Genomic DNA, 23,317 nt, shown 5'->3' with positions numbered 1-23,317 from the left:
CAAGGTGTCACAACCATAGCTTTAAAGGGACAGTGTATAGAAAAAATACAAATATACAGTATTTAAAGTGAAGGTCAATTTTCATCAATGAGTGCCCAGTTTTTAAAAATATTTTTAAAAACAGGGGCACTTTCATTGATAAATTCACATTGCACTGGATTTGAAGAAATACTTACCTTTCACTTCTGCAAAACCGGATCACTGATCTCAGCCTCAGTTCCTCTGTACTGACGTCAGAAATTACAAAACCGGCTTCCTCCAATCATGGCTTGCACCCCAGAGCGTCCAGCTCGTGATGCTCGACTGTGATTGGAGGAAGCCAGTTTCGTCATTGCTGTGGTCTACAGCAGGAAGGAGGAGGGGGATCGTCGATCCAGCTTTGCAGGAGTAAAAGGTAAGTATTTCTTCAATTCCAGTGCAATGTTAATTTTCATCAATGAAAGTGCCCCTGTTTTTAAAAGTATTTTTAAAAAACGGGCACTCATTGATGAAAATTGACCTTCACTTTAAATAAAGCTTTAGATAAAGTTTGTAATTTACAGGTAACAGGGTCCCCCATCAAACTAGAACTGCAGGAAGCCAGTTATCTGCGGCACCACTGTTGTAGAGGACTATAAATACATTTATTTTCAAGAGCTGGTGCCCAACATCTGGAAGTGACGTGCAGCTGTACTAAACCTGCCCAATGTGACGGACCCTTCAAATTAGGCAAATAGTGGGTTGAGTTTGGCTATTGAAAATTAAATTGCAGTGAAAAGGAATGTTAATTTATTTAAAGAAATGTTAAGACTTGGCTGATATGTTATTCTATAGCAATAAAGCACAGTAGAGGCAAATGCACTCCGACTTTTAATGCTGTGTACACAAAAATATTACTCACAATTTGCTCAATTGTTTTAAAACATTTTGTACAATACATTTACAGCTAAACTATATTGTCATGAAGATCATAATATATTACTTTAATTGCGGTCTATTAGTTTATTATATACATGGAACACAGTCTGCTAACTTTGCTCACATTGTTGCACTGTGTTCAGAGGCAATATATCAAAATGCATCACCTACTTCCTTTCAGTGCATAGTAACAAGGGTGTTTCTTTAGTCTACTGAAATGGGGCCGTCGTTACTCGGCAAGTAATGGGGTCCTATATTTTCCCCTACAGTATGCATGTGACGTGTCTAAGTATCCTTCCCTCACTCTTCATCAGTATACACTCTATCATTCACAATGGAAGTGGGACCATCACTGCAGGTATCTAAGAAATGATATATCTATCTTCACACTGCTGGTGAACAGAGTTTGTCCCTTCTCTTCCCTCTCTGGCTACCAACACACGGAATAATGTCATAATATATATACTCTGTATCTGATCGCCCCATGTTTTACACTTACCCCTGCCGCTCCCTCCTGTTTACAAGCGTCTACAGGAGCTATCGCGCCAACGGCTTCCTATACAAACGGACCAATCATAATGTTGACCGGCGTCGCTTTCCTCTGACGTCATATACATAATCTTTCGTTGGACACATGTAAATTCACATTTTAGTCTTTCTACGTAGCCCCAACCCCTCAATGCATATGATTGGCTGGTGATATATAGACCTTTTTCTAATTGGAACTAAGTTTGATTGACAGATTTATAACGTGCAACGCTAGAAAAATATCTTCTGTGTTTTTTAAAAAAGAAGAGCGGTGTATGGCAAAGTGACCTACAGGTAAGCGTCTGTATTATACACAGCTAAATGTGCAACGTTTTACTTTTATATTAGGAGAAAACAGGATACGTTTGCAAAGTCAAAGAAAACACTTTGCTTTTGCTAAACATTGCCCAACGTGACATTTTCTAGTATAATATAATGTTTATAAATATTTACTGCTTTGTGTGACAAAATTGTGTTTATATTAAACTGAATCTCCAACTATATATATAACATTTATTTTCTACGCAGAATTATATAACAAGTGTATTGCCTAACCCATTGATGACTAACCTTGGCACCCATGATGTTTTGTAACTACATTTCCCATGTTGCTCAAATAGACTGCAGGGGGCCCAAGCATCATGGGAACCGTAGTTTCAGAACATCAGGGGTGCCAAGTTTTGCTTAAACTCATCTAACCCATTCAAAATAGGAAATTAAAGGGACATAATACTCATATGCTAAATCACTTGAAACTGATGCAGTATAACTGTTAAAAACTGACAGGAAAATATCACCTGAGCATCTCTATGTAAAAAAAGGAAGATATTTTACCTCACAATCTCCTCAGCTCAACAGAGTAAGTTCTGTGTAAAAAGTTATACTTCACCTGCTCCCAGCTGCAGGTAAAAAAAATGAAGAAATGAACAGCAGCCAATCAGCATCAGCAGTGCTAAGGTCATGAACTCTTACTGTGATCTCATGAGATTTGACTTAACTCTCATGAGATTTCATAGTAAGCTTCCTTTACCTGATTGGTGAAATAATATGAGAGTTCACGATGCTGATCCCTTCAGATGTCCCAGGACAAACACACTAAAATGCTGCTTAGAAATCCTTTACAATGGGAGGTGGCTACTGAGGAACTTTTGAGGTAAAATATCTTTCTTTTTTACATAGAGATGCTCAGGTGATATTTTCTAGTCAGCTTTTTACAGCTATGCTGCATCACTTTCAAGTGTTTAAACATTTGGGTATTATGGCCCTTTAAACATTTTAATTATCCATTTAAAGCAGGGGTATCAAGCTCAATGTATCTGGGGGCCACTGGCCAAGTGTTCTTCTCCCATGGGGGCCACTTTAACTGAGTAAGTGCTCCAGAACTAGAAGTGACATTTACCAAAGTAGTAGTGGGGGTTGTAGCCCACAATAGACAAACACAGTTGTCTATATTTATCTTGTGAGTGCCAAGTGAAGTGACCATTCTGGAACTGTATAACATAGTCAAAGTGACATTTCTCAGTGCAAGGTGGAAGTCTACACTGGACACTTATCTTTATATTTATCTTGTGTGTGCCTATATAGAACATCAACTAATTGCACCTCCTAACAAAAACGGACAGCCCAAATTAATGGCTTACCTAATAAACAAAGGGGGCCAGATTAAACTATTTTGAGGGCCGCATATGGCCCTGGGGCCTGTACTTTGTGACCACTGCTTTAAAGTAACTAACAGGGATTCCTGAGCGGCTAATAGTACGTGGCAATGCTAATTACTTTATATAAAGTACTTTGCAGAAACTAAATCTTTACTTTTATATATTCCATATTTTAACAACTAACATAATTATAAAAACATATTATTCTACGGTAATCTTTGCATTGAATACATCACATATATATAATGGTGGTTACTCTGCTTGATAATAAATAGGTATAAACATGCAAAAAGAAAATGCTTTAACACGTTAGAGCAATGTATTATTGCAGTATTATCTGCAGATAACTGTGCTTAACCCCAGCAAAGGGATTAAATGCATAAAGTCAGCTTCAAAGGAGCAATTGACTACCGGGAGCTAGCTGAAAATATCTGGTGAGCCAACAACAGACAAAGGTTTGTAGCTACCAATCACCTGCTAGCTCCCAGTAGTGCATTGCTGCTGCGGCAGATATGTACATATGCTTTTCAACAAACAATACGAAGACTACAAAGTACATTTAAACTTGGCCTCCTAAAAACAGTAGAATAGCATAAACAATTTAATGTATAATAAATAAAGAAATAGACGCTTAGTTTGAATTTCACATGAGTAGTAAAGAAAATTTCTGACAAACGTTTGTTAGTTTTATTTTCCCTCCCACTGCATCATGTGACAGCCACCAGCCAATCACAAAATGTATATAATGTTCAGTAGGAGCTGGTGTTAGAAAGATTGCGCATATTTAGATAATGGATGTGAAAGTTGTTTAAAAGGACATAATATTAATATGCTAAATCACTTGAACCTGATGTAGTATAATTGTAAAAAGCTGACAGGAAAATATCACCTGAGCATCTCTATGTAAAAAAGGAATATATTTTACCTCACAATCTCCTCACTCAGCTCAGCAGAGTAAGTTCTGTGTATAAAGTTATAATTTAGCTACTGCCCAGCTGCAGGTAAAAAAATAAATAAATGAAGAAATGAACAGCAGCCAATCGGCATCAATAGTGCTGAGGTCATTAACTCTTTTACTGTGATCTCATGAGATTTCACTTAACTCTCATGAGATTTCATAGTAAACTTCCTTAAACTGAATAGGGAAATAAGATGAGTGTGCCCGTAAGCTCACTCCCTTAGCTGTCCCAGGACAGACATACTGATTTGCTGCTTAGAAGTACCCTGTACCTTTATAATGGGATGTGGCTACTGAGGAATTTTTTAGGTAAAATATCTTTCTTTTTTACATAGAGATGTTCAGGTGATATTTTCTAGTCGGCTTTTTACAGCTATGCTGCATCACTTTCAAGTGTTTCAAAATTAATTTGGGTATCATGGCCCTTTTAATGATATTATAATAATGTAAAGTCAAAACAACACATTTTAGATTTCTGTGTCATTTACTTAATGGGGCATAACAGTCCGTTAACCTTCTTTTTTTTTTTTTTTTTTTTTTTTTTTTTTATTATTTATGATCCAAAAAATATAAATACAATGCCACTCAATCAGGCTTCCCTTTCATCTCGCAGGATGTTTTACCTTTTATATACAGTAAAGAAAAGAAAAATAAGCAATTACTGACCTCTCATTTGGGTCATAATTCCACCTCGCAGGGTGTTTTGCACCTTAATAACATAAGGCCCTTCATAAACTAAGCATATTTCATTATGTTCTTTTTATCGACCATCATTCAATAGTGTACAAAATCGTCCTATATTCTGATCTTATAATTTTTGGAATTTCAGTTCCACCTAATCCCATGCCGCTGACAAGCTATGTCAACGGCTAAACCTAAAAAACCACACCTAAACCAAACCAAACCAAACAAAGCAAAACCAAAACCAAACAAAAAAAAAAATAAAAAAATTATATTTGTTTGCCATTCCCACCTACCCTCTATCTAAGCTTCAACTTTCAGCTAAATTCCTATAAGGGTACAAGAACTGTTTCTGCAGAGTAACAGACAATGAATGTATCAATTTCCCCCATTTATTCATGTATTCTATATTTGCATTCTCATTGGTATTCTGTACATCATATTGTTCAATAACTGCCTGTTTTATCAGGAAGTTTTTCCATTCTACAAAGCTAGGTTTTTTACTATCTTTCCAGTTTTTTAAAATTATACTTCTTACCGCTAATACCGAGATATATACAGTATATAAATTTCCAGTCTCTCCCTATTTCTTTAGATCTTGGAAGAAACAACACTTGTTCTAACTCAATGTTACTAGGTCTCTTTAGAATCTTATCCAGCCAATACTTGATTTTAAGCCAAAATTGTCTAAGGGACATTCCCAAATCATATGTATCAAGTCAGCTGCGTATTTACTACATTTTGGACATTTATTAAACTGTGTATTGCCCCAATCTGCTCCTTTCTTAGGGGTGTAATACGTTCTGTATAATAGTTTGAAGTTTGCCTCTCTCCATGTTTCTGATATTGTTATTTTTGCTACTTGCGAAATTGACTCGCTTAACCTTTCAATAGGCTCATTCATTTCTGTAATGTAGGGTCATTTTAAAGAGATTGACTCTACCAGTGATTGAAATAGGTAGCTTGGTCCAAGCTTTTAAATCTTCTTTTATTTTCTTTAGTAGTGGTGTATAATTCATACTATACCATGTGTCCTCTCTAGTTGAGATCAATGTTTATATCCTATGTTATACATTTGCAAGAGCAATAGATGGCAGCACTATTTCCTGTCGTAGTGTTTCAGGCATGTCAATGCTACCTATCTAGATATCTCTTCAACAAAAAGGAGCATGAGAATGAAGCAAATTTGATAATAGAAGTAAGTAGGAAATCTTTTTAAAATGGTATTCTCTATCTAAATCAGGAAAGAAAAAATCCTGTGTCTTGTGCCGGAGTGTAATGTATGGGAAAGAGGGAGGGGGAATAAATGTTGAAAAGGATCTGGGAGGGGGGCTAGGGAATTGAGGGGGGCAGCTACACTACAGAACAATTTTTAGATTAAATTTTTTTAGTAATAAATACATTTTTTCAACAAACTGGGTACTGGCAGACAGCTGCCAGTACCCAAGATGGTGGCATATAGGTAGAGGGGGGAGGGTTAGAGAGCTCTTTGGGGGGGTCAGGGAGGTTAGGGACTAAGGGGGGATCCAACATTGCAGAATAAATGTAAAAAAGTGCCTTATTTTACTACTGGCAGACTTTCTGCCAGTACTTAAGATGGCGGTGACAATTGTAAGGTGGGAGAGGGAAGAGAGCAGTTTGAGAGGAGTCAGGGAGGGATCAGGGGTTGGGATGTGTCAGGTGGGAGGTTGATCTCTACACAACACTAAAGCTAAAATTAACCCTACAAGCTACCTAATTAACCCCTTCACTGCTGGGCATAATACATAAGTGTGGTGTGCAGCGGCATTTAGCGGACTTCTAATTACCAAAAAGCAACGCCAAAGCCATATATGTCTGCAATTTCTGAACAAAGGGAATCCCAGAGAAGCATTTACAACCATTTGTGCCATAATTGCATAAGCTGTTTGTAAATAATTTCAGTGAGAAACCTAAAGTTTGTGAAAAAGTGAACAATTTTTTTTTATTTGATCGCATTTGGCGGTGAAATGGTGGCATGAAATATACCAAAATGGGCCTAGAGCAATACTTTGGGTTGTCTACTAAAAATAAATACAAACATGTGAAGGGTTATTCAGGGTTTCCTGACAGATATCCGTGTTAAAATGTAAATATCGCTAATTTTGGTTTGGAAAATAGCAAAGTGCTACTTGTACTTATTGCCCTATAACTTGCAAAAAACATGTAAACATTGGGTATTTCTAAACTCAGGACCAAATTTAAAAACTATTTAGCATGGAAGTTTTTTGGTGGTTGTAGATTTGTAACAGATTTTGGGGGTCAAAGTTAGAAAAAGTGTGTGTTTTTTTTTTTCAGCATATTTTATATAAAAAAATTATAGATAAATTATTTGATAAGCTTTTCTTAAAGAATAAGATCAACCCAATAGTTAGAGCATTTTATTATTGCACTATTGTTTGCATTGAGCACCTTAAAGTATTTTGTTTTTATGCTTTTATGTCCCTTTTAAAAAGCTTAAACTTTTCATAGGATATAAACATTTTTTTCTTATGTCTTGCTCCACCTTGTGGTGAAATTATATTATTAACAAGGAGGAAATCACTATCCATGTAACTGTGTGTGTTTTAAAACATATAAGAGAGTATAAACATTGACATTATGTAACAAATATATCCAAACTGCTTGGGACCCGAAAAGGTTTGTATTTTGGAATTGTTTGGGTTTCCTTATATTTGTATATTTGCATCTGTAAAATCAGAAATCTTGAAGAGTGGATTGGTTTAAGTGTAAACTGCAATATCTTATGTCCTTTAGGCAATATTTACATGTCACAATACAACTTATACATGCAAACTAGGTAGTTTTTATTTAATTTTAAATATTTTTGTATACATACTAGTTAGTACCATCAGATAGTACAGTACTGCATTGCAATCAGAAACGTAAGTAGTTATAAATATAGACTATTATATGCATTTTAGAACTTAAAAAAAAAAAAAAAATTGTGACTTACTTGAAGGGAAAATGGTAATAAAAAAAAAATTGAGGAAATCTGGATTTGGGGATTTATACCTGTAATTAATAAATATATAGAAAATGAGATAAATCTCAGCGCTAGGATAATATTCAGGACTATTTATCTATTTTCCCATATGTCCACATCTATTGAGCTATCTTAGACATAAGATTATTAATCGAATAGTCCCGCACAGTTATAAGGTGGATAGTCTTTGGAGCCGTAGTCTTTGAATACAGTCCACAGTACTGGTTCCTGTGTGCCTATAGACCCAGCAGCTCGTCTGATATGGAGTTGTCCCCTTTTACAGTGAGGTCCCTCCCAAGGGGTCTGAAAAAGTGTAAGGCTAGACAAGCGCACAGGAGGCACTCCTAGTGTAATATGTTTTTTTTTGTTTTTTTTTTTAAAAAGAAGAAAATCCAAACTCGCTTGTTTCTACCTCAATCACTATGAGGTATTTTTTCTGCTCAGTGTTAATAGATGTTCTCTCCTCGGTCACAGCCCTCAAGTGTCCTTCCGTTAGCCCAGTTATTCCTGGATCCTCAGTTATGATGATCTTGAAGCTGCTAAAAGGATACTCTTTTCTCTTATGTGTCTTCAGCTTCAAATAATGCTTCACCTCGCTTAACACAGCACTGACCTGAAATGACCGTCCTGTTTTGTATGGATACCCAATGCCGACAAACTCGACACCTGTGTTGCTTCGATAGTGTCCTTTTAGCAGCTTAATTAAAACTCCTTAGCATGAATGGAGATTGAAATGCATGGTGGTATGTCACTGTTATTATATGATTAGATTCACAGAAGTTGTGAGATGTCAATAATGATTTAAACACTTGGTTTGTTTACTGTTCACTTGGTCTGATGAAGGGGTGACTGATTACCGAAAAGTCACTGATTTTTTGATGTGCAAATAAAAGCACAATTTTTTCACAAATCCAGTGCAAGCCTTTTTTGATATATATATATATATATATATATATATATATATATATATATATATATATATATATATATATATATATATATATATATATAATCTATATCAGCAAAAACAAAAGTTTCATAAAACTGCACAATTATAATTGAATAAGCATAGTCTCTGCACAACAAATTCTCCCTGTTGCAGTCCTTGTACAGTGTTATAATGTTAGCAGCAAATGATCGCTTGATTCTGGAAACGATAAACACACGGCAAATAAATAAACTCTTATCATCGGTGACAGCCTGAGTAACACTTGGCGGAATAGACCGTGGGACCTTTGAGAGCAGCCCGTGCCCAACACATCAATTTGCTGTGCCCACTCGCCGCTCCTGACGTGTCTCCTTAGACGCTGCTTCACCGGGATCTCCTGACTTGCTGTTCACACTGTAACGGCGTTCTATTTTGGCGCTGGAAGGTGTGTCCGTTCACATGACCGGCTCAGGCCAATCACCACCAATCTCCGTTGCAATCGGATGACTCCAATACAGGGCTGGATCTACCGCTGCAAAGGTTATAGAGAGCCGAGTAAGCGAGCTTCCCTTCGCTCTTGGATGTCCTGGATAATGTATAGACTTGAAAGCAAACGATGTCCAAGGCGAAGTTAAAACAAAAGTATTTTATTCATTTCCACTTATGGTAAAAACAAACATGGGAGTACCATAGTGCACATAAAGTCATTCACACGAGAGCATTAGGCTGACATGTTTCGGCCTTCTCTGAATTCTACTGCTAAAAATGACTTGATACTCTTGGGTATCCCCCAGTTAGTTTTGTGCAAGCGTTAATTAAGTGGTTAAAAATCTGTTTGGGTAACCATGTCTTTGCCAACCTATCCCTGATCAATCCTTCTCCCTTCAAGAGATACAATGTGAAGCATCTAATAGTAAATCCAGGGCTGGATTTGAGTATTACTGTCAGAGTAAGGCTTGCAGCTGTACTCCCAATCATGTACCCCCCTCCTACCCGCAAACCCTCCCAAAAAGCAACACAACCTATTTATGCAGGCACCCTTGATAATAATAATGGGAATCTCAGGGGCAAACTGATCTCTCTCGTGTGTGTATATACATGTTTCATAGTTGCCAACATTATAAAAAAAAAAATTCCAGGGACACTTTGCAGCAGAGCAAGCAAGCAGGTTACTAGAGTATTGACGACCTACTGTTCAACTGCTCCGCCCTCTCAGTTCTGCAATTAAAAAACACCCATTTGAAAGTAATAGTATAATTTAGACTTATCCATAGTTTATTATACAGATTACAGCACCAAGCTCTTACACCTACCCAGTCTCTGGAACACATCCTGGGCATATGGTTATTTTTACAACACAGCATCAAAATTAGAAAGACAAATATGTGAACCCATTCAATAATAATAACAATATTCCATTAGGAATGAATTATATATAAATAATACACTATATCTAATTATCATCTATCTATCTGTACAAAACACGGAAGGGAACTGCACTCTCATACCGGACCGGGTACACATCCCATGACCCTGCAACATGCTCAGCCCTGTGTGCCACTGGCACTCACAGGAAGCTGTGCTGTCCCCAGAGCCACAAGCAGTTAACCCCAGACAGGTCTGGGTGCAAGAACCATAGGGAAAATTACAAAACAAATTAATACAACACACAGAGAAAACCGAGCACTCGCTTACAAGCTCTCAGTGTGTGTGTGTGTGTACATACAACAAAATCCAGGTACTGTCCCTGGAAATCAGGGACTGTTGGCAACTATGCATGTTTATATGCAAACACACACACCCAGAAGGATTTTCCAGTATGCTTTCCAATATTCACTGATACACTGCCTGTCACAGGGGCCTAATTAGAGGGGTTCACAAAATACATAAAGACAAGAGAGTGGCATAAACCCCAACAGCAAAAAGCTGACCTCTTACACTTGTAGCCAAATACATAGTTGGAATTCCCAGCCCTTGCTGCACTTCACTGTCACATAAATATTTCACAGGCAGGGATGCAGCTGAAGCGCCCTGCTACTGCTGCCTGCAACTTAAACCTTTTTTTAAGGGCAGCAAGCTAGGGCTGAATTAAGGTGTCACATGGGGGGTCCAGGGACTGTAAATCACCTGCAGCAATGAGCAGTAGAAGAGGGGGAATTATTACGAGGGACACCAGCTGCTCTTAGAGGTAAAGCAGGAGGGGCTGCTGCAACCACCAGCAGATAAATCTAAGCTCTAGTTGATCTGTCCTCCTGCAGGGCACAGCCTCCTCCCCAGCAGAGGCTGCTCCTCCTCCAGCTGTTTCCACACATAAGGATGACTAGTAAAAGCTTCTTCACACCAGAGGTGCAGCCCTTTATGATTGCTTTTTCAGAATTTAGAAACGCCACCTGCTGGAATTCCTCTGAACTGTTTTCTTATGCACAAATCTGTTTCATGAATACTAGAGGTCACAGTGCTTGTGACCCAGTAAACAGTGTTGCGACCCGTGGTTTGAAGAACCCATGTCCAGAAAAGCGAACACAGAAATGGGCTCCCCCTGCTGACAAACACCTGCATTGCAGCTAGATTGATAATGTGTTAAAGAACAAACACTTTGAATAAAATCACGTAGAAATAATGTTATAATATTTCATACTACCTAAGGTCATTAGATTAAGTCAAAAGCTATCAGCATGCTAAGTTTCATGGAAATACAGTCAGCCATGTTGGCTGTAGCACCTTCTAAAAATCCCAATTATAACTTAATATAATTTTTCTGAAAAATAGCACTTTTTTTTTTTTTTTCTACATTAAATAGCTTAAAAACTTCTTAACTAATTTGATTTGGCAGGTTTTTAATCACTGATAATAGCTGTTTTTTTGTTTCAGAGACTAGTTATTCAACCTTAAATGGACAGTATACTATAAAATTGCTTTTCCCTTAAAGGGCCAGCATACACTGATATCACAGATCTATATACTATTAGTAAATGCACTAACTAATAAAATGATATAAATATTAAAATATAATACATTTTTGTATTTTTTATTTCCCTCTCCTGGAATAACTCTAGACATTGCTGGCACTCCCCTAAGAAAGGGCCGACCTGCCCTTGCATCAGTGTACCGCATGGAGTAACCTCATCATCCACTTCCACCATTTCTCCGGTATATGAGATCTTTCAAGTCACTATGCTGTACACTGATGCAAGGGCAGGTCTGTGCAATGAGCCCACGGAATGTAAATCATAGTCCTCATCTAAGCTGTGATGCGCCGCTGATTCATAAGACCACACATTGCCGGTTTCCAGATCTTGCAAATCACCATCTGCCATAGGATGCTGCAATGATCTAGGGCAGTGCTTTCCAAACTGTGTGTCGTGACACATTAGTGTGTCGGCAGCAGTGTGTAGGTGTGTCCCTTCTTCAGCACTAATTTTTTCTTTTTTTCTTATTACAATTTTTTTGATTACCGACTTACCACCTGCCTGCTACGCATATCACATGGTTGACACGTGATTGATACCTAGTGGGTCAAAGATCATCTTAACCTATTGGTGCAGCTCACCGGGAACTGAAACTATTCCCATTGGCGGTTTTGGCGCCACATTGGCTCCTGACTGCACGTGTAGTCTCCTCAATCAGCTCGTGACTGCATGTGTAGCCAGTGAGTGTGACAGCAGTGTGTTTGCAGCGTGGGCAGTAGTCAAACGGACTCACAGAGCTCTGAGGGTGGCAGCTTAAACGCTCAGCTGAAGTCAGAAGTCAAAGTGTTTTTCTTTTTTGCAGCTAGCTCCCAGTAGTGCATTGCTGCTCCTGATATATGGATAGGAAGCTTAAAAATGCTTGATGATGAAATGCGAGTGTCTTTATCTAATATTCCACTAAATGTTCAGAAACTGTGTTCATCCCATCAACCTCATACATCCCAATAAATAGTAAGTAGCTATTGGTGATATTAAACTTTTTTTAATTCTTGCACATACATACTTACTGTTACTTGTAAATACATTTCGTTATTATATAATTTATGTATGTGTCCGTATCTCTTAAAACAAGTTAGTTTAACCTCCTTTTTGCTAGTACAACTGAATTACTATGTCACAAAATGATTTAGGTCTAAAAAGTGTGTCACTAACATGAAAAGTTTGGAAAGCTCTGATCTAGGGTTTAAATATAAATGACCGGCTCTCCTGTTGGCATATTATAAAACAGTACTGGCAAATCATGCGCACTTTTACTAGACCTAGTCACGCCAAGAGACTAACTTCTACAAATGTATTCCTACAGGAGAGAAGGGTTTGGTAAGTGCCTTCTAAATCGGAACCTTTACGTGTAAAAATAAATATATACAAGCTGTTATTATAGATGATACACAGTGCAAACACTTTTATATTTAACTTACAAACATTTGGACATTTTTTATTTTCAGTGTATAATGTCCTTTTAAAGGGACATTATATACTCATTTTGTCTTTGCATAAATGTTTTGTAGATCTATTTATATAGCCCATAAAGGTTTTTTTGTTGTTGTTTTTTTACATGTATAGTTTTGCTTATTTTTAAATAACATTGCTCTGATTTTCAGACTCCTAACCAAGCCCCAAAGTTTTATGAGAATACCGTCAGCTCCCTTCTCCAGCTTGCTCCTGTTTGTGTAAAGGGTCTTTTCGTATGCAAAGGGAGGGGGAGTGTCTTATTTCTCACTTGCAGTGGACTTTCCAGCTACCTTTTCAACAGAGCTAAACTGAGAGCTTCTAAGTAAGTTTTTAAACAGTTTTATACTGGATTTTTATATCAGTATCTGTGCATCTTATTCTTTATAGTAGTGTCTATTACATGCAGTTATATGAAAATGAGTGTATACTGTCCCTTTAATGTGTTTCCAATTACTTTTTTTACCAACTGCAGAGTATAAAATGTAATAAGACTTTTGCTTTTTTAAGGCTTATTTGTGTATATGAATGAGCTGATTTTGTGTTTTGAAACCACAACCTATTAAAATGGGTTGAGCTTGTAGGTATAATCAGATCTCATTACTTTATCACATTGTGCACATATACCTGCCTCTTTTTCTTTATGGTTATGTTCTTAGCACATTTTACTTTTCACTTTTTTAGGACAGTATTTTTTTTAAAGCTTACAACTACTCCTGGCTATGTGGATTATATCACCTGTGCAACCCAGAAATAATAGGACTCGTAATTTTGGATAGTTTATATTTAATCAGGTGATTTGGGACTATGCTTTACATGGTATAGTGCCAAGCTTATTATTTACACTTAGCCCTAGATTGATGGGAGTTATTTGAATTAATGTGCATACTATCTGTTTGCACAATTATTAGCTGATTGCTTGCTATTTTTGATTATATGTACTGTACAAATAACTGTGTAAGGCTTTAACCTGTTTTTGATATATAGCAGTTAGCACTTTGGACCTATTTTAAAGGGCCAGTATAGATACCGAACAAGTTTCTATAGATGGATAGTAAATGCAGTAAATAAAGGAATGAGACATTCATTTATAACAACATTTGCAAACAGTAACTTTTGTAAAATTTATCTCTATTTCCTGCTTGTGTGTTTATTACAAACAATTCTGTCACTTCCCAAGGAGGAAGGGGCTGAGCTGTACTGGTAGCTAGCACGCCCACCCTCCAATTGTAGCTCATATGCAAATCCTGGGAGTGTGAGCATGAGTTTTCATGAACTTGCGCTGGAGGAGACTTTATACAGTTACAGCTAAAAGTTTGACAGCTTGCTACAGAGCCGAAGGAGAAGGCATGGCATTGCCTTGGTGACTTGCCGTCATTGTCTCCATAGCAGATTGTGAGGATTTCAGATGTTAGGCTTTTTATTCAAGTAATAATTGTTCTATTAATCTTTTTCTTTTGTCGATGTCTTTCCTCAATGCTAATATCCAAGTCCTGGCTAAAAATGTGTACTCTGCATTTAACTTCTCCCTAGAATTCAGGACGCTAAGCCAAAATATATCCGGCTCTATTCAGACTTTTGCTCTGAAATCTTGAACCCTTCTTCACCCTTGCAGTCTGGTTTTATATAGCGTGGAACGGGGGGAACAATGTGTTTTAGAAGATTGTGCACAAGTGGGGTATATATACAGGTCTACAGGAGGCCATTTTTTTTTAGATGGTAAGGGCTTGATGAGTTTATGGAGGTTCAGCATCTAAAAATGTACTTCTAGCTGTTAAGATTTTGTTTTATACTTACACTCATCTATATATAAAGTCATTAACTGGCTCCAATTATTTTTGGCTTTTTTGCAAAATAGTTTTTCCTGACCTTATTAAAATTACATATTTGTCTGCAACATTTGGAGAAACGTGACTGGTGACCCATAGGGCTCCCAGCACCTGTCAGCAGTCAGTTGTGTTTTTTTCACATTCCTTACACGGAGGCAGCCGGCAAAGTAAATTGACTGTTCCAGGGTCCTCGTCAGTCTGCAGATACCTAGGAGAGGGTTGCCTCATGAACCCGCATCCCAAAGATACGGAGAGGTATAGGGGGGCTATAACACAGTTTAGTGGGGTCCGCGAAGCAGGGCTGAGTGTGAAACATTATAGCGAACCAGAGGTGTGTGTGTGTGAAACACGAGTAGATAGTGAGGTAAACTAGTACAGATTACTTGCGCACTGCAGATTAGCAGGAAGGGAGCGAGCAGGTAAGCATGGGATCTCTGTAGACGAATGATACATCTGAAATGGGAGCTTGGTAATTGTGTAGGCAAAAACGTCAATATCAGATTAAAAATATTAATACAGCTAACTTTTTTCCTTTGTGATAAAAGGTTCACTATTTAAACACAACCTAAAATAAATAATAAGCTAAAAAAAATTCAGTGCAAAACTTCCCTTTTAATTGTTTTATTTTCTATTTTTAATAAATTGTGATATGTACCAGATTCAACCTCCTATACGTATATATGTTATTTTAAGAGTGGACTAGATATTTTACCTTTATACCTTTTTTATTATTCATGGTTGATTTCCCAACTTAAATAAAACTAGATGGGATGGTTTTTCACTAAAAAAATATGTGGCCACGCTGGTTAAGTGTGCCTTTTTAATTCTACCAATATTGTCAATGATGTCACCAGCAAAGCACTCCCACACCATAACATGATCTTTTCATGCGTCACATTGGGAACCATGCATTTATACATTATCCAATCAGCTTTTCCTGATCTATTGAAGATACCATGGTTGGAACTAAAAACTTTAAATTTGGATAAATCAGACCAAAAGACAGGTCTGTCCGTCCTTGGCCAAAGAAAAATTCTTCTTCTTACTTGCCACCTTCAGTAGTGCTTTCTTCAGCTGATGTTGAGATCTGTCTGTTGTGTTTTGTATTCCATGAAGAATGCATTTAAACGCTAATCTGAGGTGCTGTTAATTGATGATCTCTGATGCTGTTAATAAGCTTTATCCTGTGTAGCAGAGGTCATTTGTGGTCTGCTTTTCCTGTCGTGATCTCATGAGAGATTGTTTCAAAGTTCTTGAAATTTGCGGAATTGCCTGACCATAATTTCTTAAAGAAATTATGGACCGTCTTTTTTTTTTTTTTTTTTTTTTTGTGCTAAATTTAGCTACAATCATACAATTACAAGGAAAGCAAGGGTATGGGTGACCAGCGCTCAAAAAGGTCTAGTGTTCAATATTGAATTTGATATCTGGGACTTAGTGTAGATTGTAAAAATATAGGTCAGTAGATATCTAATGATTTAGGTGTAGTATTGTGCAGCTGAACCAGACGGAATGTGTACCCCTAACACAATGGGTGAAAATAATGAATAAAGAGAACGGATATATCTGGGTAGTACAGCGCAGCAAAATACAAAATGAATTACACAATAATAATATGTGTGATATGGTAAACACTAGAGTTGGTAACTAATTGAACCTTCAGAATTGAAAAAGTTCTAGTGTCTTAATGGTTGTCTTTTTTTTTTTTTGCAAATGCAATAGTCTTATTAGAGTTCTATAGCTTGTCTATTCGAATATATAGATAGGTGAAAGGATGTCTCCTTACAAGATGTTACCCCAATCTTATGAGGTAAGGTTTGTTCATATAGGAAGTATCTTTGTCTTGTCTATAGTGACCACTGGTCCAAGTGTCACAGGTATGTCGGTCCAAACAGGAAGGTCTGGTTTCCTTCTCAGGATTCCGTCGCTTTGGTATATACGATCTTTGCCCGGTAGAAACTTTTTCCGATGGTTGGAGTCTTAGTGACTCATGGGAGTATGGTACTTCGATTAGGATCTCTCAGACTCTCATATTCATAGTCGGATATAAAAAGAAAAGCAAAAGAACATAGCGTAATATTGTAAAACCAGGTTGCTTTATTATACAATAAGGTAGGAAATACACTCACATGTTAGAACCTCAATCATTAATGAGGTAAGGATAAAGCATGTCAGGAATGTATATACACTTTGTTCAAAAGGTCCCCCGGTAGGAGTAGTAGATGGACGGTGAAATATGTATAGTGGTAATATATACACATACAATCTTGAGGATAATTTTCTTATCTTGCTGGTACAAAGTTCCAATAACTGGTATATTTTAGTTACTTAAAAAGTCCTGTTAATTGTTTGCTTGAGCCCTTTTTGTGCTTGATATGTGTAGGTGGCCCTATGTATTGGTGTAAAGAATGGGCTACCCCAAACACTTGTTCAGGTAAAGCATAAGAATAGTCACCTAATGCTGCACAAAAAAAAAGGGGACTCACAAACAAAACCAAATGAGCGTGGAGAGTGGAATTAGTCGGTAATTAGATCAAAGCGCTATTCCAATCTAAATAGTGAGATCACATAGGGATAGTGATTGAGCTGAGAAAATTCAAAGGTGGTAACTTGAGCAGTAATTGCCCTGAGTTGGTTTAATGTGAATACTGACAAACCGTCCTTCTCTAGTGAACATAAGAAATTGCGGTATATGTGTCAGGAGTGAAGGAAAATAGCGGTATACAAAATCCCAAAATAGCCGGTCACAACAGAGTACGTGAGAAGACTGCACTGTCACACTTTGGGGTATCACCTTACGCGTTTCGAAGTATGTACTTACTTCTTCATCAGAGGTAGTCTAATCATACAATTACAACCAGAAATGTAGGCCTTCAACCAAATATGGCTATTTTAGACCCACCCTACCTTGTCACAGCTCAACTGATTAGTATTAGGTTTTAAAGGGACAGTAAGTACCTTATTATTACAAGACATTTATGATGTATTGCTATAGAATAACATATCAGTTATTGTAAAATAAATTTAAAAAAAAAACACCTTTTTGTTACAATTATTTTTCAATAGCCAAACTTCAACTACCATTTGCCTTATTCGGAGGAGCCAGTCTGGGCTTGAGTCTGCAGGCAAGTCTAGTCTTTGTCATTATGTTAGTATTAAGTGAATTGTTTTGCAGTTGTTATCTGTTAAAGGGACAGTATACACTCGGTTTCATATAACTGGATGTAATAGACACTACTATAAAGAATAAGATGCACAGATACTGATATAAAAATCCAGTATAAAATGGTTTAAAAACTTACTTAGAAGCTTTCAGTTTAGCTCTGTTGAAAAGGCAGTGGGAAAGCCCACTGCAAGTGGGAAATAAGACACCCCCCCCCCCTCCCCCTTCTTTTGCATATGAAAAGACCCTTTACACAAACAGGAGCAAGCTGAAGAAGGTAGCTGACGGTATTCAAATAAAACTTTGGGGCTTGGTTAGGAGTCTAAAATCAGAGCAATGTTATTTAAAAATAGGCAAAACTATACATTTTTCTCTTACTTGGTGTATTCAGTCCACGGATTCATCCTTACTTGTGGGATATTCTCAATCCCTACAGGAAGGGGCAAAGAGAGCACACAGCAAAGCTGTCCCTATAGCTCCCCTCAGGCTCCGCCCCCCCCCAGTCATTCTCTTTGCCGCTCTAACAAGTAGCATCTCCACGGGGGTGGTAAAGAGTATGTGGTGTTAGATTTGTAGTTTTATTTCTTCAATCAAGAGTTTATTTTAAAATAGTGCCGGTTTGTACTATTTACTCTGAGGCAGAAAGTGATGAAGATTTCTGCTGAGAGGAAAAAGATTTTAGCATGTTGTAACTAAAATCCATTGCTGTTCCCACACAGGACTGTTGAGTACCGGAGAACTTCAGTTGGGGGGAACAGTTTGCAGGCTTAACTGCTTAAGGTATGCTCAGTCATTTTTTTTTTCTAACAAGACCTGGTAATGCTAGAAGACTGATAGAAATCCCCATGTGGGAAGGGAGGCCATTTTCTGAGACTCAGTATAGAAGGATGGTTTAGTTTATATGGCTTAAATCACTGGTGGACACTGTTATGGGTAAAATCGATTATTTTTTAATATAATCTGATGTTTGCACAAGTGTTTATCATGTTTGGAACACTTTTTAGGGGTTTTATACGCCTGGCATGATTTTAGACACCTAATTTTGCTTAGGAAGGCCTCACAACTGAAGAGGGAGAGGGCCTAATATTCGCACCTCAGTTGCGCAGTTCTTTTACAAGATAGCTTCATGCAGCTTCACAAGTAGAGTCGAGAGATTGTAGGAGGACTACAGGGAGGCTTATTTTTGTTCCACAACTAATCCCCAAGGAAGGTAGTGTGTTAAACTGGTGGCCAGCTTCAATTTGCTCCGGTTTGGGCAATAAGGGGTTAATTGGCTTGAAACTTTGTGTGCAATCTTTTCAAAGCATTAGGATCATATGGTGTAAATTTCATAAAGATCGGATGTTTTTTGAGATTTGGTAAAAAAGTGTGTGCTTTTTATTATTTAAAGGCACAGTAACGTTTTTTCAAAAAGTGTATTTTTCTGTATTTGAGTGCTATCTAAGTCTGTCTAACATGTCTGAGCCTACTGATAGACCTTGTTCTATGTGTTTAAAAGCCATTGCGGTACCCCCATTGCATTTGTGTTTAAAGTGTGCTAAGGTATCTAAACATTTTAATGACCATGCATTGACGCTTAAAAATGTAGCCCGAGATGATTCTTTGACGGAAGGTAATAAGGATAGTCCTCCTTCCTCTCCCCATGTGTCGACACCAGTTACGCCCGCACAAGCGTTGCCTAGTACCTCTAGCGCATTGGCCCCTATTACTTTACAACAATTAGCAGCAGTAATGGATAATTCCCTTGCAGCATTTTTATCCAAACTGCCTGTTTTTCCAAAAAAGCGTGATAGCTCAGTTTTAAATACAGAGGACGAGCAATCTGAGGCTTTGGATAATTTATTTGTAGTACCCTCACAAAACTCAGAAGTAGCAGTGAGGGACGGTCTGTCTGAGGGAGAAATTTCTGACACAGGAAAAGTTTCTCAGCAGGCAGAGTCAGATTCCTTAACGTTTAAATTTAAGCTGGAACATCTCCGCGTCCTGCTCAAGGAGGTTTTAGCTACGCTGGATGATTGTGACCCCATGGTGGTCCCTGAAAAATTGTGTAACATGGACAGGTTTTTAGAGGTCCCTGTATACACTGAGGCATTTCCGATCCCAAAGAGGGTGGCGGATATTGTGACTAAGGAGTGGGAGAGACCAGGTGTACCCTTTGTTCCCCCACCTATTTTTAAGAAAATGTTCCCCATAAATGACCCCAGGCGGGACGCGTGGCAGACGGTCCCCAAGGTAGAGGGGCTGTTTCAACACTTGCTAAGCGCACAACTATACCAATAGAGGACAGTTGTGCTTTCAAAGATCCTATGGATAAAAAATTGGAAAGTTTGCTGAAGAAAATTTTTGTTCAGCAAGGTTTTCTTCTTCAACCAATTGCCTACATTATTCCGGTAACTACTGCAGCGGCTTTTTGGTTTGAGGCCCTGGAGGAGTCGCTCCAGAGGGAGACTTCATATGATGAGGTCATGAATAGAATTCATGCTCTAAAGCTGGCTAATTCTTTTATCACTGATGCCGCTCTCCAATTAGCTAAGCTAGTGGCGAAAAACTCCGGTTTTGCCATCATGGCGCGAAGAGCGCTTTGGCTCAAATCGTGGTCGGCTGATGTGTCGTCCAAAGCGAAACTGTTAAATATTCCCTTCAAGGGGAAAACCCTATTTGGCCCAGAGCTGAAAGAAATTATTTCAGATATCACTGGGGGCAAGGGCCATGCCCTGCCACAAGATAGTCCGTTTAAGGACAAAAACAAGGCTAATCTTTGCTCCTTTCGCAACTTCAGAAGCGGACCTGCCACAACCTCTGCTGCCGCAAAGCAAGATAACTCTTCCCAGCCCAAAGCAACTTGGAAACCCCTGCAGGGCTGGAATAAGGGTAAGCAGGCCAAGAAGCCTGCTCCTGCTACCAAGACAGCATGAAGGGGTAGACCCTGATCCGGGATCGGATCGAGTAGGGGACAGACTTTCTCTCTTCGCTTAGGCTTGGGCAAGAGATGTTCCAGATCCCTGGGCATTAGAAATAGTTGCTCAGGGGTACCTTCTAGAATTCAAGGATTCTCCCCCAAGGGGAAGGTTCCACATTTCTCATTTGTCCTCAGACCAAATAAAGAAACAGGCGTTCTTACGCTGTGTAGAAGATCTGCTAAAGATGGGAGTGATACACCCAGTTCCAATTGTAGAACAAGGACTGGGCTTTTACTCAAACCTGTTTGTAGTTCCCAAAAAGGAGGGAATTTTCAGGCCAATCCTGGATCTAAAAATTCTAAACAAATTCCTCAGAGTTCCGTCCTTCAAGATGGAAACCATTCGGACAATCTTGCCGTTGATCCAGGAGGGTCAATATATGACTACCGTGGATCTAAAGGATGCGTATCTACATATTCCTATCCACAAAGATCACCATCAGTTCCTAAGGTTCGCCTTCCTGGACGAACATTACCAGTTTGTGGCCCTTCCTTTCGGGTTGGCCACCGCTCCCAGAATTTTCACAAAGGTGCTAGGGTCCCTTCTAGCGGTACTAAGACCGCAGGGCATTGCAGTAGCACCTTACCTAGACGACATATTAATACAGGCGTCGTCCTTTCACAGAGCCAAGGCTCATACGGACATCGTTCTGGCCTTTCTAAGGTCTCACGGGTGGAAGGTGAACGTAGAAAAGAGTTCTCTGTCCCCGCTCACAAGGGTTCCTTTCCTGGGAACACTAATAGACTCGGTAGAAATGAAAATCTTTCTGACAGAGGTCAGGAAGTCAAACCTGCAGAATACTTGCCGAGTTCTTCATTCCATTCCTCGGCCTTCCGTGGCTCAGTGCATGGAAGTAATTGGTTTAATGGTTGCGGCAATGGACGTAGTCCCTTTTGCCCGAATTCATCTCAGACCACTGCAACTGTGCATGCTCAAACAGTGGAATGGGGATTACGCAGATTTGTCTCCTCAAATACAAATGGACCAGAAAACCAGAGACTCTCTTCTCTGGTGGTTGTCTCAAGATCACCTGTCTCAGGGAATGAGTTTCCGCAGACCGGAGTGGATCATTGTCACGACCGATGCCAGTCTGTTAGGCTGGGGTGCGGTCTGGAACTCCCTGAAGGCTCAGGGACTATGGTCTTGGGAAGAATCTCTTCTTCCGATAAACATTTTGGAGTTGAGAGCTATATTCAATACGCTCCAGGTGTGGCCTCAACTAGCGGAGGCCAAATTCATCAGATTTCAGTCGGACAACATCACGACTGTAGCTTACATCAATCATCAGGGAGAAACAAAAAGTTCCCTAGCGATGAAGAAAGTATCCAAGATCATCAAATGGGCGGAGGATCACTCCTGCCATCTATCTGCAATTCACATCCCAGGGGTAGACAACTGGGAGGCGGATTTTCTAAGTCGTCAGACTTTCCATCCGGGGGAGTGGGAACTCCACCCAGAGGTTTTTGCTCAGCTGACTCGGCTATGGGGCATTCCAGAATTGGATCTGATGGCGTCCTGTCAGAACACCAAACTTCCTCTTTACGGATCCAGATCCAGGGATCCCAAGGCTGCATTGATAGATGCTTTAACAGAGCCTTGGTCATTCAGTCTAGCTTATGTCTTTCCACCGTTTCCTCTTCTCCCTCGGCTAGTAGCCAGAATCAAACAGGAGAAGGCTTCGGTAATTCTGATAGCGCCTGCGTGACCACGCAGGACTTGGTATGCAGACCTAGTGGACATGTCATCGGTCCCACCATGGAAACTGCCATCGAGGCAGGATCTTCTAATTCAAGGTCCTTTCAAGCATCCAAATCTAGTTTCTCTGCAACTGACTGCTTGGAGATTGAACGCTTAATTCTAGCTAAGCGTGGGTTCTCTGAATCGGTTATAGACTCTCTGATACAGGCCAGAAAGCCTGTCACCAGGAAAATTTACCATAAGATATGGCGGAAATATCTTTGTTGGTGTGAATCCAAGGGTTACTCGTGGAGTAAGATTAGGATTCCAAGGATATTGTCTTTTCTCCAAGAAGGTTTGGAGAAGGGTCTGTCAGCTAGTTCCTTAAAGGGACAGATATCTGCTCTGTCTATTCTGTTACATAAGCGTCTGGCTGCTGTACCAGACGTTCAGGTGTTTGCACAGGCCCTAGTCAGAATCAAGCCTGTTTACAAGAATGTGGCTCCTCCATGGAGTCTAAATTTAGTTCTTTCAGTTCTTCAAAGGGTTTCCGTTTGAACCTTTGCATTCCATAGATATTAAGTTTTTATCTTGGAAAGTTTTGTTTTTAGTAGCC

At 38.8% G+C, this 23,317-nt stretch overlaps 2 protein-coding genes across 3 annotated transcripts in view; one reads left to right on the top strand and one right to left on the bottom strand.

Moving 5' to 3' along the window:
* CENPN (centromere protein N) overlaps nt 1-1,520 on the bottom strand; it is a 36,277-nt gene extending 34,757 nt beyond the window's left edge. The window contains exon 1 of the mRNA XM_053700594.1: nt 1,397-1,520. The gene's annotated coding sequence lies outside the window, so the exon portion shown is untranslated. The remainder of the gene's footprint in view (nt 1-1,396) is intronic.
* Nucleotides 1,521-1,537: 17 nt separating this feature from the next.
* Nucleotides 1,538-23,317, top strand: part of CMC2 (C-X9-C motif containing 2) — a 117,720-nt gene continuing 95,940 nt past the window's right edge. The window contains exon 1 of one of the 2 annotated variants that reach the window (XM_053700601.1): nt 1,538-1,719. The gene's annotated coding sequence lies outside the window, so the exon portion shown is untranslated. The remainder of the gene's footprint in view (nt 1,720-23,317) is intronic. The other variant, XM_053700604.1, reaches the window with a different exon arrangement.

This window comes from Bombina bombina, chromosome 1, assembly GCF_027579735.1.
Source record: "Bombina bombina isolate aBomBom1 chromosome 1, aBomBom1.pri, whole genome shotgun sequence".
Taxonomy (NCBI): Eukaryota; Metazoa; Chordata; class Amphibia; order Anura; family Bombinatoridae; genus Bombina; species Bombina bombina.
Note: the sequence above shows the minus strand (reverse complement) of the source record. Positions and strands in the feature narration are given on the sequence as shown.